The sequence below is a fragment of the Silene latifolia genome, chromosome 3 (assembly GCF_048544455.1).
Source record: "Silene latifolia isolate original U9 population chromosome 3, ASM4854445v1, whole genome shotgun sequence".
NCBI lineage: Eukaryota > Viridiplantae > Streptophyta > Magnoliopsida > Caryophyllales > Caryophyllaceae > Silene > Silene latifolia.
The window spans coordinates 38,043,883-38,063,057 of record NC_133528.1 but is presented as its reverse complement, the minus strand read 5'-3'; the positions used below and the strand labels follow the sequence as shown (position 1 = coordinate 38,063,057).

Here is a 19,175-nt window from a genome sequence, read left to right as displayed (position 1 = left end):
CAAGCAACACCCCTCCTCATCATTAAACGGGGTAGAAAAAGCCGTTGCTAAAATAAGTGGGCAATTTGATGTTTTTCCAAAGTGAGTCGGGTTTACACAATTTTTGCATAATTTGGGAAACCGAATTTTTGTTAGGGTGTAGACGTTTCTCATGTGTTGAAATAAGAGGAGTATTTTCAAGTTTTTCCAGTTTGAGTTGGGTTTATGCAATTTTTGCATAGTTTTGGTAATCAATTCTATGTTAGGGCATAGACGTGTCTAATGTGTTGCAATAAGAAATGGGTTTTTGGTGTGTCGGCTATTCTTGATTTGAACCCTACATATCCAAACGGTGCTTGCACCAATCCCGTTTTGACCTACTCCCTAGCCCCGTTACCACCCTTGCTTAATATCGTGTGCAGTTTACTTTTGTTTGCATTTCGTTGGACATAGGACGATCTTACACATTAGATTGCGGGCACGTTTTCGCTAGTCGAGTTAGGAGAGTGATTTTGGTTACTTTTTGCACAAAAATCACCTTGTTCTTTCATTGAGTGACGAGTTAAAACCGCGAGGATGTCGTTGCCTAGGTCCCCTTAGTCATGGGTCTTTATGGTTGAATCTCGCGTCGGTTCGGTAATTCTCTGCGGACTCGCCTGTTTCTCCTTTCCCCGCTCTTGAATGTGTTTCTTGAGCATTGGTCACACGAGGGTTGCTTGAGTCATGCTTAGGGGGTTGGCACCTCCGTTGGAACTTCTGAGACGGTACTCCCGACCACGACCACGTTTAGTTGCTTGAAAATTCGGCCACTTAGATGAGGAAAGTGGACCATTTTGTTAGATGCATTCTATTGCTTGGTTACGTGCTTTCATGATAGTTGCATCGCATTTTTGTAGCAAGACCCAACTTGCCTTGCAATAGGGCACTTTTCCCTCATGAGTGTCAAATTGTGAGTTGAAGGGGTGTTGAGTGCGCTAATACTCGATCGGCTTAGGTAGTAGCTTAGTTGAGTGATGCTTATATTGTGCACCCACTCTCCATATATATTATAGAAGGGACTTGTGCATTGATATTGGACTTACTCGAGGACGAGTAAGGATTAAGTGTGGGGAGGTTTGATATAGGATTTATTTGCACCGAAATTCTCCTTTTCTTCTACGCATTTCGACTCATATCGAGTCGGTATCATGTGCCTTTCCTTGCATTTTGTGCCCAATCCCCGTACTTGTGATTTTGTGTATCCCTTTGCAGGAACCGAGTCGAGTATAGAGGAATTGGGGCAAGAAAGGCATTCCCTTGCCTTTACATGAAGAAAAGGGAGATGAGGAGCTGAGGACCTCCTCTGCGGCGGGGGCGGCGGCCCCACCGGCGGGGGATGGTCTTTGTGAGGAGAAAAGAAGGAAAACAAGCTAGGAGATGTTCTCTGCCGGCAGGCCGGCAGCCGGCCCACCGGCAGGGAACACAAGTCCAACACTTAGGACTTTTTGAAGAAGTTTTTGGGCAAGATTTTGTAGAACGCGCCGTCGGCGGCATAGGCGGCCGGAAATGCCGGCAACCGGCAGAGGGCAGCTCTTCATGAAGAAATGGAAGAAAATTTCAAGAAGAAGAATTCTCTGCCCGGTAGGCGGCAGCCGCCCACCGCAAGGAATTACGCAACCTTTATTTTCCTCGGTTTTTGAAGAACGCTGCTGCCGCACAGGGGCGGCGGCCCGCCCGCCGGCACAGAACACGCAAACGCAAAATGGGCTTTTTCTCTTTTCCTCCCTTAATCCAATGATAGCCTATAAATACCCCCTCCTTAAACCCTTTGTACACATAACCCTAGATCTGAAAAACCTTCCATATTTATTGTAATCTTTCCTTAATCAAGTTCTAATCTTTCAATAATTATTATTAATATTTAGTAAGAATTAGTTAGTTCAAGTAATTGTCAATTGTTTACACTTGTTTGTTGAAGATTGTATTGGGAATTTTGAAGGGTTTTCCTTCTTATTATTCAATCAAGCAATCATCTTTCCTTGTGTTGGTATATTTCCTCTCTTATTCACTTGTTAATCATTTGTTTACATTTTTTCTTGTCTTTCATAATTGTTATAATAATCATCATGTCTTCTCTTTATGTTATTTGTTCTTCTTCTCTTATTAGCATGATTATCTTCAATATGAGTGAGTAGATACCCTTCTAGGGTTTAGGGGGAGTCTATATGGAATTTATGGGCATGATTGTATGATTATTTGGGTCTTTGGTGAATTTTTTATCTTTCTTGTTCATGCACACAAGGTGTTTGATGAATCGCATGAGTGAAAGTTTATGCCTTTTTTCATTATTGCTTAATTCCCCCATTGAATGAAAGTTTGTGGTGGTCTTGTTGTATGTTTAAGAGAAGTGTGATACTTGACGAGAGTTAGTTGTCACCTTCGGGATAATCAAGACATTGATTTTATATCTTAGGATAAACTCTTATCATTGACCCCTTGATTCATCATGTTTGCCCTTAAACCATTTATATGACCCCGAAAGCCCTAGCTTTTAATTAATCGTATTCATTTTCATCAACTTGTTTGTTCAATTGCTCTAGTAATTAAAACCAAAACCCCTTCTTTTATTATTGATTAAACTTGACTCTAAGTTGAACCTAGTAGCAACCCCCGCCGTCTTCGTGTTCGACCCCGACTAAATACTACGCTTATTCGGGTTTTACAAATAGTTTTGATAGAGGGAAACCGCGACAAATTCTCACTAATCAAATGGCGCCGTTGCCGGGGATGGCGTTAGGTTATGCTTAGTTTTATTTAGAGTCTTTGCTTTAGTCTTATCTCAATTGTTAGTTTGATTTAGTAGTTGGGTGTTGTTTGTAGAGTGTGTGCGATTTTTGCCTTTACCTAGTGTGTAAAAACACTAGGAGACTTACGATTTGTCAAGTGTATGCCTAGAAGGAATCACCAAGCTCTTCTATTCAACTCCGACCCCGAAAGGCTTTTTAGAACCTTGAGGACTAGGACTCTTGAAAGAGTAAGGAATAATTCCACACAAGCAAACATTGACCAACCAAACTCACACATCCCACAAAATTTTGATACAACAACTACGATTCAACCAAATATCACAATTGAGACTTTAATAGAAAACCCCTTTCATAACTTCCCTAATTATAATAGCCCACCTCAAACACCACCACATCAAGAACCAAACCCACCACCACAAATGGCTCTTAGAGATCATAACCGGCCTAACCATAATGATTCATGTAACCCCATCAATTTTGGCACCTTGGCCCCAAACAACTTTGAAATGCATCCCGCCCAAGTCGGGTTAATCGAGAAGGACTTGTTCGGGGGGCATATTGAAGAGGATGCCCATGCCCATCTCCGGAAATTTAAGAGGAAAGTTTCAATGATGAAGAAGAATGGGGTGTCCGAAGACACCTTGAGAATGATGTTGTTTCCGTTTTCATTGACGGGCAAAGCGGACCGATGGTTGAACATTCACCCACCGGATACTTTCACTACTTGGGATGCTTTGGCTAAAGCATTCATGGCCAAGTATTACCCTTCCTCAAAGACCGCGATGCTCCGTAATGAGATTCATACGTTTCAACAAGAGGATGGGGAATCTTTGGGTGAAGCTTGGGACCGTTAGCAAGACTTGATAGCAAGTTGCCCCCACCATGGAATACCGGAATGGTACATCACTCAAACATTCTTCCAAACTTTGCTACCAAGGACTAAGGAGATGGTAAATGCCTCCGCGGGGGGAGGTTTTGACCACTTGAGTGATGAAGAGGGCACGACGTTGATCAAGAAAATGGTAGATTCAGAGGCAAACTATGGTTCTAGAGGGAACATGCTACGAAGGAACGGGAAATTTCCTAAGGAAAATGCCTCCAACTCCGAGACAAATGCCAAGCTTGACTTACTCACAAAACAATTTGAGAAGTTTTCAAGAAATCAAGTGAATCAAGCCGGAACCTCATATGGGGCACCCATGGAAGAAGTGGGTCAAGTCGCGAGTTGTGAACTTTGTGGAGGAAGTGGTCATACTTATGACTTGTGTGGCAACAATTACAATGAGGTCTATGACGAGAATGTTCAAGAGGTGAACGCTTTTCAAGGTTTTAACAACAATTCAAGACCCACAAGACCACCTTACAACAACCCGAACGTCTACAATCCAAATACCAATTTCTACCACCCCGGTTTTAGGAACCACCCCAACTTTAGCTACAAAAGCATCAATGTCCAAAACCCACAACACATTCAACAACAAGCCCCAACCAACCCACCCGGTTTTGCTCAACAAAGGGGAATATTCCCCAACCCAAGACCTAATCCCGGGAACTAAAACCAAAATTATGGGAACCAAGCTCAAGGATACCAAGATTTTGGTGGAAATCAAGGGTTTTACCAAGGGAATCAAGTGAATCAAGCAAAGCAAGGGTTTGGGCAAGGGTATGTTCAAGGGTTTCAAGAACAAGGTCAAGGATCAAACTTCAACAACAATGGTCCTAGAGCTAACTTTCAAGTGGGGCAAAACAACAACCAAGGTACCAATGCTCGGTATGACTATGGGTTCCCTTTACCCATAGCCAACCAACCTTACCAAGAACCTCAAGGTGAGCTCTCTCAAGTTGAGCTTTTGAAGATGATAAAGAACATGCAAATTCAACATAGTCAAGAGATAGCTAATTTTGCTAAAGCTACTCAACAAGAACAAGCAAACTTGAGAGCTACCTTCCTTAAGGACATGAGGGAAATGGAATCTAGGATGGCTTCTCATGCTATGGCTAACCCTCAAAGGCCACCCGGTGGTTTGTTAGCCCAAGGACAAAGCTCCAAGGATGCCTCAAATAACCAACATGCTCATGCGGTAGTGCTAAGGAGTGGTGTAGAGCTTGAGGACCCCTACAAGGACCTTGTGGTAGAAATGGATGAAGACCCCAAGAGGGATGAGTTGGAAGTGAATGATGAAGAGGAAGGATCACCCATTGAACAATTGGGTAATGCTAGAGAAGCCAAGAAAGGGAAGAAGGCTTGTGAAGATGTGTCTAGAAAGGTAACTCAAGAGGACAAGGATGTTGATGGGTATGTTGAAGACCTCCCTTATGAGGAGGAAGCTATTGAAGAAGTACCTTTGCAACAATCTAAAAAGGTAACAAAGAATTCGACTCCTCCAAAGGTATCTTCAAATTCCCAACTTGTTCCTAAAATTCCTTACCCTTCAAGAGCCATAAAGAGTAGGGAAAACCTTAAGTATGCCAAGTTTTGTGACATGCTTGAGAAACTTGAGGTTACCTTACCCTTTACGGAGGTGATAATGAACATGCCAACCTACTCTAAATTTTTAAAAGATATTTTGACAAAGAAAAGAGTCTTGGGTGCCCAAGAAATAGTGGCTATGGAAGAGGCATGTAGTGCTCATATCCTTAATAAAATGCCCACTAAGCTTGGTGACCCGGGGAGCTTTTCAATTCCATGTGTAGTAGGAGGTGTTCCCATATCTAGAGCTCTTTGTGATTTGGGAGCAAGTGTAAGTGTTATTCCTTTGAAAGTTGCCAAGAAAATCGGAATTCAAAACCTTGCTCCTACATCAATGACTCTCCAATTGGCGGATAGGTCCGTCAAGCACCCTATCGGGGTGCTTGAAGACGTACCCGTCAAGGTTGGAAAGCTTTTAATTCCTGCCGATTTTGTTGTTCTCGATATTCCGGAGGATAGCCACACTCCCATCATCCTTGGTAGGCCATTCTTGGCTACCGGAGGAGTTCTCATTGATGTGAAGAATGGGCGGCTAACCTTCCAAATTGAGGGCAACAATGTCGAGTTTAACCTCCCAAATTTGATGAAAGGTCCGAGAGTAGAAAGGTTGAGCACAATTGAGATAATTGATGAAGTAGTGCATGAAGTAGCCCATGAAGAAGAGGAGATGGAAGAGGTTTTTAAAATCTCTTTGCATGATGAGGCAATGAAAGAGGATCATGAAGTTGATGATGAACTATTGAAGAAAGTGGAGGGCTTTCTCCCTCCAAAGGTACAACTTAAACCCTTGCCTCCCTCACTCAAATATGCTTTCCTTGATGAGGGAGAGGCCTACCCGGTGATTGTTAATGCTAACCTAAGTGAGTCCCAAGAAAAGAAGCTTTTGGAAATCTTGAAAACTCATAGAGGAGCACTTGGGTATAGCATTGATGACATCAAGGGCTTAAGTCCGAGTTTGTGCATGCATAGAATAGTTTTGGAAGAGGGGAGTCAACCCAAGGTTGACGGTCTTAGGCGGATTAACCCAAAGATGGCCGAGGTGGTGAAAAATGAAGTGTTGAAACTCCTAGAGGCCGGTATTATATACCAAATTACCGATAGCAAATGGGTTAGTCCGGTCCACGTGGTACCAAAGAAAGGGGGGATACAAATGGTTGAACAAGAGGATGGCACCACCCTACCTACTAGACCCGTGACCGGGTGGCGCATATGTTGACTACCGCAAGCTCAATGCCTCCACCCTCAAAGACCACTTCCCAATTCCCTTCATTGACCAAATGCTAGAAAGGCTCGCGGGCCATGCATACTATTGCTTCTTAGACGGTTATTCCGGGTTTTTCCAAATTCCCATCCACCCGGATGACCAAGAGAAGACGACCTTCACTTGCCCAATAGGAGTCTATGCCTACCGTAGGATGCCCTTCGGGCTTTGTAATGCGCCCGGCACCTTCCAAAGGTGCATGATGGCAATATTTTCCGATTTCCTTGAAAAAAGCATGGAAGTCTTCATGGACGACTTTAGTGTCCATGGAGACTCGTTTGAGCTTGGTCTTGAGAACTTGGCTTGTGTGTTGAAACGGTGTGAGGAGCATAACCTCGTCCTTAATTGGGAAAAGTGCCATTTCATGGTGGAGGAAGGGGTTGTCCTCGGTCACATCGTTTCAAGTAGGGGGATTGAGGTCGATGGGACCAAAGTTGCGGTCATAGAGAACTTGTCTCCCCCTTCCAATGTTAAGTGAGTGAGAAGTTTTCTAGGCCATGCGGGGTTTTATCGGCGTTTTATCAAGGATTTTTCAAAAATAGCAAAGCCTCTAACCTCATTACTCCTTAAGGATTCCCCCTTTGTGTTTGATGATTCTTGTCTTGAAGCTTTTAATAGGTTGAAGAGAGCATTGGTCACGGCACCAATAATCCGGTCCCCGGATTGGAACCTTTCTTTTGAGATAATGTGTGATGCTTCGGACTTCGCGGTTGGTGCAGTACTTGGGAAAGTTGTGGATAAGAAGCATCATGTGATTTATTACACAAGCAAGACTCTCGACCAAACACAATGTGGATATGCTACAACCGAAAAGGAAATGTTGGCAATTGTTCATGCCGTGGAGAAATTCCGACAATACCTTGTTGGGTCTAAGGTGGTGGTTTACTCCGATCACACCGCCTTAAGACAATTGATGGTGAAGAAAGATGCGAAGCCTCGACTCTTGAGATGGGTCCTACTTCTCCAAGAGTTTGATTTAGAGATTAAGGACAAGGCCGGGTCGGAAAATGTTGTAGCCGACCACCTATCATGATTGACCGTTGAAGATCATGGGATACAAGACAATAGTGGACCCATCAATGAGTGGTTACGGGATGATGGACTCATGGAGGTTACCGTCAAAACCCCTTGGTTTGAGGATCTTGCAAACTACATTGTATGTGGTTTCTTGCCGGATGAAATGGAACCAAGAGAAAGGCGGTAGTTGAAGAATGATGCTAGAAGATACTTTTGGAATGACCCACATTTGTTCCGTAAGTGTGGGGATGGAATGTTCCGGAGATGTGTTTCGAGAGAGGAGCGCTTGGAGATTGTCGACCGAGTTCACAATTCCGCCTATGGGGGACACTTGGCCACCTCTAGAACCATTGCCAAGATCCTCCAAGGTGGGTTTTATTGGCCCTCCATGTTCAAAGACATCCACTACTTGGTTAAATCTTATGATGTTTGCCAAAGGGTTGGGAACATTGGGAAGAGAAGTGAAATGCCCTTGACTAATATATTGGAGATTGAGCTTTTTGATTGTTGGGGCATAGACTTCATGGGACCCTTTCCCAACTCTTGTGGAAATGAATACATCTTGGTCGCGGTGGATTATGTATCCAAATGGATTGAAGCGGTTGCCGCCCCCACCAATGATAGCAAGGTTGTGATGAATCTTTTCAAAGGCACAATTTTCCCAAGGTTCGGAACACCAAGAGTAGTCATAAGTGATGGCGGATCTCATTTTCGCAAAAGTACTTTCAAAGCTCTACTTGAATCACATGGAGTACGGCATAAAACCGCCCTTGCCTACCACCCTCAAACTAGTGGGCAAGTGGGGGTTTCTAACCGCCAAATTAAAGCCATCTTAGAGAAAGTCACCAACAAGAGCCGGAAGGATTGGTCCCAAAAGCTCCCGGATGTCTTATGGGCATTGAGAACCGCCTTTAAGACACCCATTGGCACCACCCCGTATAAGCTTGTGTACGGGAAAGCTTGCCATTTGCCGGTGGAGTTGGAGCACAAAGCTTGGTGGGCTCTTAAAGAAATGAATTTTGACTTTGATGCCGCCGGAGAAGTGCGCTTTCTCCAAATGAATGAGCTTGAGGAATTGAGATTGGAGGCTTATGAGAGCTCCAAAATTTACAAGGACCAAACAAAAAAGTGGCATGATGGGAAAATCATGAAGAAAGAGATAAGTGTTGGGGACCTTGTTTTCCTTTTTAACTCCAAGATCAAGGTGTTTCCAGGCAAGCTCAAATCAAGATGGTCGGGACCCTTTAAAGTGATGAAAATATTTCCTTATGGTGCTTTCGAGCTTTGGAGTGAAGAAGGAGGAACTTTTAGGGTCAATGGTCAAAGAATCAAGCGCTACTATGACGGTGACAACAAAGGTCCAATTGAAGTGCTCTATCTCGGGGAACCCTCCCCGAGGAGAGGGCAAGTTAAAAATCTCGATCGTGTCTTGGTTTGGTGGTGTTCCACAAGAACCACCATTTGTAAATAGCATGCATGTAGATAGAATTTGAGGTAGTTTGGATTGAAAATTCTTGACGAAGTTGAATTTGAAGGTGGGACCCCTAGTCTCGCCCAAGATCCCGACACGAACCGTCGGTTTGAAAGTTGAAAACTCGAAAAAATGGGCAAGTATAGGAATTGGAAATTGCTTGTTGAGGAATAGAGGAAAAACAAGTTGAAAATGAGGTGGTGTGACCCCCTGCCGGTGGACCGGCAGCCGGTGCCCTCCACCGGTAGCGCGTTGAAATTTTTTGATAAAAATTTGAAGGAATTAAGCTGAGGAGAATTCCCTGCCGGCAAGCCGGCAGCCGGCCCACCGGCAGGGAGATCCATACTTGTTGAAAATCAATGAGATGTTGAAGGAGGATAATCCTCTACCGGCAGGCCGGCAGCCGGCCCACCGGTAGAGGATCGCGTATTCAAAAGACAAGGGAGGAATTGAAGAAGAGAAGACCCTCTACCGGCAGGCCGGCAGCCGGCCCACCGGTAGGGGAAATGCTGAAAGCCTGAAAAAGGTATAGGGGTACACTCTGCCGGTGGACCGGCAGCCGGTGCCCTCCACCGGCAGCGAGTTGAAACTATTTTAACGAAATTTGATTTTTGGGACAAATCCCCTGCCGGCAGGCCGGCTGCCGGTTCCCCAACCGGCAGGGGCACTCTTTTAACGCCAAAAATCTACCCGACAACCTCTATTATTCCCATTCTATTCTTACTTTCTTCTTCAATTTTCCTCCTTTTCTCCCTTATACCTCACTCCATTACCACCAATCTCACCCAAATCACCATCAAAACCCCTCCTCACCTCATCCTACTTCATTCCTTTCCTCCTCCTTCCCTTCCAATCCCTCTTTCCTTCATAAAAAATGGCAAACAAGAGGACAAGATCAGAAATGGCGGAAGCACAACGGCTTTTGGTTGAAGCGGCGGCGAGTGACACTAACCCGGATCCCGACTTCCCGGATGTTGAGTTCGTCACCCAAGAGCAAAAAGGTAAATTTATCTTGTTCAAAAATCGCCCCTTAACCCCGACTAAGTTCATTTGTAGACCGGCTATGAGAAATATGGGATTAGACGGAGAAACTTTTGAATTGTTTAAGGGTGTCGGTATGAAAGGCTTGTATGATTTGCACGAGGAAACTTATCCCCGCCTCACATGGGAATTCCTTAGTAGTTTCCGTCTTGATAAGCACCGACAAACCTGTATGGTCGAGCAAATACACTTTCGGTTGATGAACCGTGATCACTCCTTGTCCCTTGGTAGACTTTGCCGAATTTTCGGCCTCAACAATCCCCCAAAATTTAAGGCACCCGAGACCGCTCACTTTTCTAGGGTGTGGAAAGCCATTTCGGGATTGGATGACCAAACCGGCGTGAAAAGGCCTGAGATTGCGTGCCACAATGCCCCCATTCGCATTTGGCATCGATTTGTGGGAGGTTCTATCTTTGCGACCCATGAGCCATGGGTTTTTCGGGTTACTGAATTGGAGATTTTGGGGTCTTACTTACTCACCACCCCGGCCCCCTATGAAATCAATGTGGGTCACCATTTGGCCTTACACTTGCAAACGCTTTCTAAATCGCCGGGGCAAAAAGTCCCCCTTCATGTGGGTGGGATAATAACTCGAATTGCCAAGTGCCTTGACCGCCCAGTGAGCTTGAACAACTTGAGGTGGATCCGGGGGGAGACCTACATCACCAAACTTTTGTTAACGAAGAACCTAGAGTGGATTTAAACCAATCCTTTTGATGGGGTCGAGTATTGGCAAGTGCAAAAGAAGAATTCCGTCCCAATTCCCAATGCCTCAAAATTCAAAATCAAGCCCGGAGAGGAATCCTACCTCCTTGAGATTGAGGAGGAGCCCGATGAGACCCGACCTCCCTCGACCAACCCCGTCACCTATGGTCGTGACAACCGGAGGGAAACTCCATCCACTCTCCACTACTCCATGCCCTCCTTCCGACCACCTCCCACCTTCCAACCTCAACCTTGGGGGGGTAATTTCGGTGAAGGCTCCTCAAGCAACGTCCCTCCTCCCCCGCCTCCTATGCATGCCGATTTGGTCACTTTCATGAGCGATATGCGGTTGGGTTTGCAAACCGCCGCTAGTGAGAGGCGGGGCATTGAACAAAGGTTGGATCGGATATACTATGACACCTCCGTGGGTCAATTTCCGATTTATGATGATTATATGAGGAGGAACTACGAGCACCCCTCCCATCTCCACCCCTCTTACTACCTTGAGCCGGATGGTGGATACCACAAGGATGCGCGGTTTGTCTACGCCGACATCAATATCCGGCTGGATTACTTTGCCGCCCCAGTTTTCCCCCCTCCCGCTTCTCAAGAGGAGGGGCATGATGCTCAATGGTTTGGGGGTACACCCTCCATTTTCTCCAACCCCGAGGTTGGGAGTGCCTCCGGGGCGGTCACGGGCGGCTTCATCTCGTCCGGCGTGGGTTTCGGCGATTCCACCGTTCCCATGAACACCGACGACTTCCTTAGGGAGTCCGCGTTTGGAGCGGTGGACGGGGATGACAATGATGATGATGACGGGGACAATGAGTCCTAAGAGGCCTCAAGTTGGCCTATCTTTTCTCCCTTCTCAATCCAAATGTCAAGTATGTTCCCCAACAATCCAAACTTCTCATTCATATTTAAATTTTGCATGCATTTACTTAGAAATTCATATAATTGCATTCATATAGGATTGCATTAGATTTCAATTTGTAATATATTGTCACATTTAGTTATTGCATTCATATAATATAGCTTGCATTGTATTTCAATATTGCATATAGGTTAGACCATGCATTGCATGCTTATTTGCAAAAACCACTAAAAATTTGAAAAATCGAAAATCACCAAAAACACGTATTTCATTTTCGAATTTCCTCCACACATTCATTTCCAACGGAAATATGTAAATAAATAAGTGTGGGGAGGAAATTCCACCAATTTAAAAATACAAAAACATGTTATTTCTTTTCAAATATTCAAAAACCCAAAAACAAGTCCTTTTAATTTTCCAACTTGCCCTCCCATGTAAATGAATAAGTGTGGGGAGGGCCTAAAAAAAAACCCAAAAACATGCATTTTAATTTCCAAAAACAAAAATACCAAAAATATGTTATTTTCATTTTCAAAATTTTCAAAACAACAAAAATATGTTCTTACTTTTTCAAAAATATTAAAATTACCAAAAATATGTTGTTTATTTTTCCTATTCTCTCCCTATACTTTGTTCCATTGAGGACAATGTAAATTTCAAGTGTGGGGAGGGAAATATCCACCTTGTGAATATTTGTTTATATTTGTATATACCTTTAAATTTGATAAAAATTCAAAAAAAAAATGCCTAAAAATCGAAAAATTTCAAAAATCACAAAAATATTGCATTGTATATATATGTTGTTTGTTGGCTAACCTTTGGCATAGACATCAACCATTCAAGGCAAAAAGGAGCTAGAAGACGCTTGGTAAACTCGTTCTAATCTCTTACTCCTTTACCGTTCTTTCTTTTTATCTCTTGAATATATGAAGGAGAATGGGACTTTGTGCCTTGGATGTTCCCTTGGGGAACTTGTGGATTGTTGGTGTTGATGTGCTGCTAGGATTAGTCAAAGTTGTTGCATGTTTACCTTGTGTTCAATTTCGATTCTCGCATGCATATGTTCTTGTGTATATATGTTTGTTTTTCAATTTAAAGTTTCACATCCGTTTGTATATAAATGTTTTGCATGAATGTGGTCTAGGAAGGGAACCAAGTACCCCCGTGATGAGTTATGCGTCCAATTGTGCCTTTCCCCTCCCCGTGACTCGCACCCGTGACCTCTTAGTTAGCCGAGGGAAGCGGGCTTGACCAATGAGTTTGGGCCGACCTTGTGAGACCTAGGGCCGTAGGCTAGACCTAAGGCTCGACTTAGCTACTCAAAGGTAAGGGTAGAGCCTCCTAGGGTGGGTACATTCATACCCCGCCCTCATCTAGGTTTGAGAGTAGGCCTCCTCGCGAGGCGTGTCACATCTAGACGCATAAGTGTGTCGTTTTGTCCTTAGACCGCGAAATTGCTTTACATTTTGTGCACGTGACATGAAGGAAAATCAGTTTGTATGAACCTCACATAGCCAAGTAGCCTTGTTTTGTCCCTTGCATTATCTCCCTTTTTGTTTCACCCCCTTTGAGCTTTAGCCTTTTCATTTGGCAAACCCACCAAAATAGCTACATTCCATAACCACCCTTCCTTAATCAAGAATTGGTCGATTTTGTAGTTGTGTCGTAGGAGGTGATTTGGGTCTTGATGGTGGATAGTGTACATGTCCACTTGGGTCGGAATTCGGTGTATATTTGGCATTGTAAATAAGAGGTTTTGAGAAAGAAATGAAAAACAAAATAGAAAAGTGAAAAAGCAATGAAAAATTCAAAAAAATCAGTTACTTGTGTTGTATATATTTGTTGTGAAGAAAAGAAAAAGGCAAGCAACACCCCTCCTCATCATTAAACGGGGTAGAAAAAGCCGTTGCTAAAATAAGTGGGCAATTTGATGTTTTTCCAAAGTGAGTCGGGTTTACACAATTTTTGCATAATTTGGGAAACCGAATTTTTGTTAGGGTGTAGACGTTTCTCATGCGTTGAACTAAGAGGAGTATTTTCAAGTTTTTCCAGTTTGAGTTGGGTTTATGCAATTTTTGCATAGTTTTGGTAATCAATTCTATGTTAGGGCATAGACGTGTCTCATGTGTTGCAATAAGAAATGGGTTTTTGGTGTGTCGGCTACTCTTGATTTGAACCCCACATATCCAAACGGTGCTTGCACCAATCCCGTTTTGACCTACTCCCTAGCCCCGTTACCACCCTTGCTTAATATCGTGTGCACTTTACTTTTGTTTGCATTTCGTTGGACATAGGACGATCTTACACATTAGATTGCGGGCACGTTTTCGCTAGTCGAGTTAGGAGAGTGATTTTGGTTACTTTTTGCACAAAAATCACCTTGTTCTTTCATTGAGTGACGAGTGAAAACCGCGAGGATGTCGTTGCCTAGGTCCCCTTAGTCATGGGTCTTTATGGTTAAATCTCGCGTCGGTTCGGTAATTCTCTGCGGACTCGCCTGTTTCTCCTTTCCCCGCTCTTGAATGTGTTTCTTGAGCATTGGTCACACGAGGGTTGCTTGAGTCATGCTTAGGGGGTTGGCACCTCCGTTAGAACTTCTGAGACGGTACTCCCGACCACGACCACGTTTAGTTGCTTGAAAATTCGGCCACTTAGATGAGGAAATTGGACCATTTTGTTAGATGCATTCTATTGCTTGGTTACGTGCTTTCATGATAGTTGCATCGCATTTTTGTAGCAAGACCCAACTTGCCTTGCAATAGGGCACTTTTCCCTCATGAGTGTCAAATTGTGAGTTGAAGGGGCGTTGAGTGCGCTAATACTCGATCGGCTTAGGTAGTAGCTTAGTTGAGTGATGCTTATATTGTGCACCCACTCTCCATATCTATTATAGAAGGGACTTGTGCATTGATATTGGACTTACTCGAGGACGAGTAAGGATTAAGTGTGGGGAGGTTTTGATGCGACCATAATTGGCGCATATTTAGCTCCCGAATTACCATTGTTTTCATGCTTTTTAGTGCCTATTTGGGTCATTTCTTATCTTTAGTTCTTTGTTTTGCATATTCTTTGAGATTTTGATCCCTTGGTAGGAAAGGAGTAAGAATCTTGCATTTTCATGGCAAAACAAGGCTAAATTGATCATATTCAATGACCAAGCATCAAGGAGAGACAAGACTAGAAGGCCTTTGTACATAGCATAGTAGAAGAGCATTGTTGAGAAAAGGATCCTTGAGTCCCCAAGGAAATCCCCAAGGAATTCATGAAGAAAAGGGAAGAAAAAGAAGAAGGAAAGTCATTGAACTACAATCCGAACGGATTGTAGAGAATCCGTCCGTCCTCGCCAATCCGAGCGTCCTCACCAGGAATCCGCTCGGATTGCCCATGCCCAGTCCGAGCGTCTTGTTCCTTGATCCGCTCGGATCGTCCATCCTGATCCGGCCGTCCCGACTCCCGGCCGCACGGATCACAAAGACAAAGACACGCTTTCGTCCTTCAAGCTACGAAATGGAGAAGCCCTTCTCTCGGATAATCCCGGAGGCTCCTTGCTCAACTTAAAAGTGTAATTACTAGTTTAGCCCTTAGTTAACCCTAATGCATCCTCCCTAATTTTCACTATAAATACCCCATTAGTCTAATTAGAGGGGCATGTTCTTCTTATCAATAATTAGTGTAGTTAATATCAATCAAATCTCTCTTCAATATTGTAATCAAATATTAATCAAGTTTTAATCCAAGTTTTAGTTCTTCAATCTCTCTCTTGTTCTTACTTTATTTTGGGTAATTGAAGATTATTTGGGTTATTATTGGGAGATTGACAACCTCTCAATCTAGGATTCAAGTACTTCTATTATTCTTGCTTTATTATTGGAATCATTAGTAGGTATAATCTCTTAATCCCTTTTTAATTATTTCTAATTACTTTCATTTATTCATCATGTTTCATTATGTTAGTATGATTGACAACCTTCCTAGCATGATCAATATGATAATGAGTGAGTAGTCTCTTAGCTAGGGTTTAATGGGTGATTAGGGAAACCAACATGGGGAATGATTCATGCTTAAATTAATATGCTTTCATATCTTATTTGCTTGCTTGTTTTGATCTTAATACATGCACATGTTATATTTGATGAAATGCTAAGCCTATGAATCCTTGCATTTACTATCATCTTCTATTCTTTCAACTTGACTTGTAAGACATAACCCAACTCGAGTCTTGTTAGACCATGCATGTGTTAAGTAGGGAAGATTAAGTCGACTTGTAGGTGTTGTACAATCCAAGAGATTCGGCTCCGGGACCCAAACTTTCCTAGGATTGTAAGATATAACCCAACTCAATCCATCACAACAATAATTGCTTGCTTATAATTTGAGAACATGTTTGTATGATCATATCCCATGATTCCCCTATGAAACCATGACACCCTAGTGCTTTTAATCAATTGTTTACACCCTCATTTTATTTACCTTGTTAGTTTATTTTCATTGCTATCTTAGTTTAGTAACCTTCTACATCAACCCAATTTGTGACACCCCTAGACACCACTAGTTACAATAGAATCTTCATTTCAATACCCGTCCCTTGGGATCCGACCTTTACTTGCCTCTTTACTAATTGTAGAGTTGTTTGTGAAGTATAAATTGTGTTTTGTATCGACCATTGACCAACGACCACATATGCTTAATTGTGAACACCAAATGGCTCCGATAAAAAATGGCGCCGTTGCGTCTTGGGACGGTGTTTAATTGATTTAAGATTTCTTTTATTGTTTTTAGTTGTGTCTTTTTCACCTTGGGGAAGTAAAACTCCTCAAGGATTGTTCTAATTGTTTTTGAGTTGTTTGATATTTTGCATGTCTAGAAGGTTACAAAGAGATTTGTTACCTTTTGACCGTGAAATCGAAAGAACCTTGACGAATAATAGGAGACTTGTTAGGAGGAATTTGGGAGGTGTTGGTGAAGTTGTTCAACCCACTAGTGAGTTTGTCAATCCTTTCGCAATAGAAGAAGAAGAAAACCCATTAAACAATACCACACAAAATCCACCTACAATGCCTAAATTCTCGTCACACTCTATACCCACCGAGGAGGATCTACCAAATGGTACTCCTACCCCACAACATCTTACCGGAAACTTTATTGCCAAGTCCGCCTTCATCCAACTAGTTGAGAGGAGCCAATTCGGGGGAATGCCTAGTGAGGACCCTCATTCTCATATGGAAACATTTTGTGATTATTGTGAAGCTATCTCTCAAACGGGCGTGACTCAAGACCAAATAAGATGGGTCTTATTTCCTTTTTCGTTAATCGGCACCGCAAAGCAATGGTTGAAGGGCCTTGATAAGGCCACCCTTGGAATAGATTCTTGGAAGAAGCTAGCTCTAGCTTTCTACAAAAAATTCTACCCACCGGAAAAGACCAATATGCTAAGAGCTCAAATTACGGGTTTTAAGCAAAGGGATGAAGAATCTTTGTATGAAGCTTGGGAGCGGTTCAAAGGTATTTGTCGCTCATGTCCTCACCATGGACTTAGCGAATGGTTTTTAGTGCAACAATTTTGGAATGGTTTATATGAAGATTCAAGGAACATTCTCAATATGGGATCAAATGGAATGTTCACCGAAGTTGATGACAATCAAACATGGAACAAGATTGAGGAAATGGCGGTCCATAATTCGCAATATAGTAGGCCTCGCAAGGCTACTAGAGGAGGAAAGTATGAAGTGGACACCGTTACTCAATTGGGTGCTCAACTTAGTGCTCACATTGACACAATCAACTTGAAGTTTGAACAAGCTATGGCTAGACTTGAGGAAAACTCAAAATCAACAAAGCATCATGTCAATGCCATGACGGCATCCTCATCAATCCCAAGCGGGATATGTGAGAATTGTGGAACCTTAGGTCATGACTCAAGTGAATGTAGGGGAACAACCGAGCAAGTCAATGCTTTCCAAGCCTACAAAAGTGGTACCCCTTATTCAAATTTTTACAATGAAAACACCAAGTTCCATCCAAATCTCTCATACAAAAGCCAAAATGTCCAAAACCCTCAAACAACATATACTCCACCACCCATGAGAAATCAAAATCAAAGACCCTTTTTCAATCAAAACCAAGGTTACCAAAATCAAAATCCATACAATCACCACAATGACCAAAGTTTTGATGTCCAAAAAGCGGTCCTCCAAATGCAAAAGAATCAACAAGAATTTTTCACCCAAATACAAAAAGATAGCCAAGCAAAAGACACCACCATCAACAACATTCTAGCTCACACCAAGATGTTGGAAACACAATTGACCCAACTAGCATCTTCGAGCTCACAAAGACAAAAAGGGCAATTACCACCTCAAGGTAATCCCACTAGACATGAAACGGTTAGTGCCATTCACTTGAGAAGTGGTACAAGATATGAAGCACCGAAGGAGCAAGTTGAGGATGAAGTTGTGAGAGCTAGTGAGAATGAAGTTGTGGTGCAAGGTCCCAAAGAAGGGGAATCATCAAAAGAAGAAAGCCCAAAGAAAAATGAAGACAAAGCTAAAGAAAAGGAACCCATTGTGATTAGACTTCCTTTTCCAAGTCGACAAGCCAAGCCTAAATTTGATGATCAACTTGGAAAGTTCATGGAAATTGTGAAGAACTTAGAAGTCTCAATTCCTTTCACGGAATTAATCAATCACGTTCCGGCCTATGCAAAGTACATGAAAGATATCCTCACAAAGAAGAAGTCAATCCGGAAACTTGAGACTATCGCCTTCACCAAGGTGAGTAGTGCAATACTTCAAGGGAGTTCACCTCCAAAGTTAAAGGATCCGGGAAGCTTCTCAATACCGTGTACCATTGGCGACACAACGATCAACAAAGCCTTATGTGATCTAGGGGCTAGTGTGAGTGTCATGCCGTACTCGGTAAGTAAAAGGTTGGGAACGGGAGAGCTTAAATGTACCAATATCACTCTTCAAATGGCCGATAGATCGACGAAGACACCATTAGGGATATGGGAAGATGTCCCCGTGCGAATTGGGAAGTTTTTCATCCCGGTGGACTTTGTCATTGTTGATATGGAGGAAGATTCCAACATTCCAATCATCTTAGGAAGACCTTTCCTACACACCGCGGGTGCGGTGATTGATGTGAAACATGGAGAGCTCACTCTAGAAGTGGGAGATGAAAGCATAACTTTTAATCTTGACAAGACCATGAGAGCTCCTCGTTTGCATGAGCCATGTTTCATGATTGATCATTATAGCCGGAAAGATGAGAAGAAGAAATCGGAACTCCAATGGAGGAAGAAAGTTGAAGATGCTCCATTCAAAGAGCAAGTGAATTGTGACAAGAAGAGCTTGCAAAGCTCATCAAAATCAACCAAGGAAGAAGATGATGGCCTCATTGGCCAAGAGAAGAAATTGGGAGAGTTGTCTCCATCCAAGCAAGAGATTTTCAATGATCAACTCAATGAAGTTTGTGGTCTTTGGGACGACGAATTTGAAGGGATCTTTAATCCCTACATTGGGCATGCCATCGATCATGATCAACAACAAGGGCCACGGTCTATTGAGGACCTC

The 19,175-nt window shown here is 43.0% G+C and overlaps 2 non-coding genes across 2 annotated transcripts; both read right to left on the bottom strand.

Annotated features, from left to right (window-relative positions):
• Positions 1-3,547: 3,547 nt before the first annotated feature.
• Positions 3,548-3,654, bottom strand: LOC141650018 (small nucleolar RNA R71). The gene has a single exon (XR_012546083.1). It is a non-coding gene; the product is annotated as a small nucleolar RNA R71 (small nucleolar RNA).
• Positions 3,655-17,030: 13,376 nt separating this feature from the next.
• On the bottom strand, positions 17,031-17,137 carry LOC141650562 (small nucleolar RNA R71). Its single transcript, XR_012546587.1, has one exon. It is a non-coding gene; the product is annotated as a small nucleolar RNA R71 (small nucleolar RNA).
• Between the last annotated feature and the right edge of the window lie 2,038 nt (positions 17,138-19,175).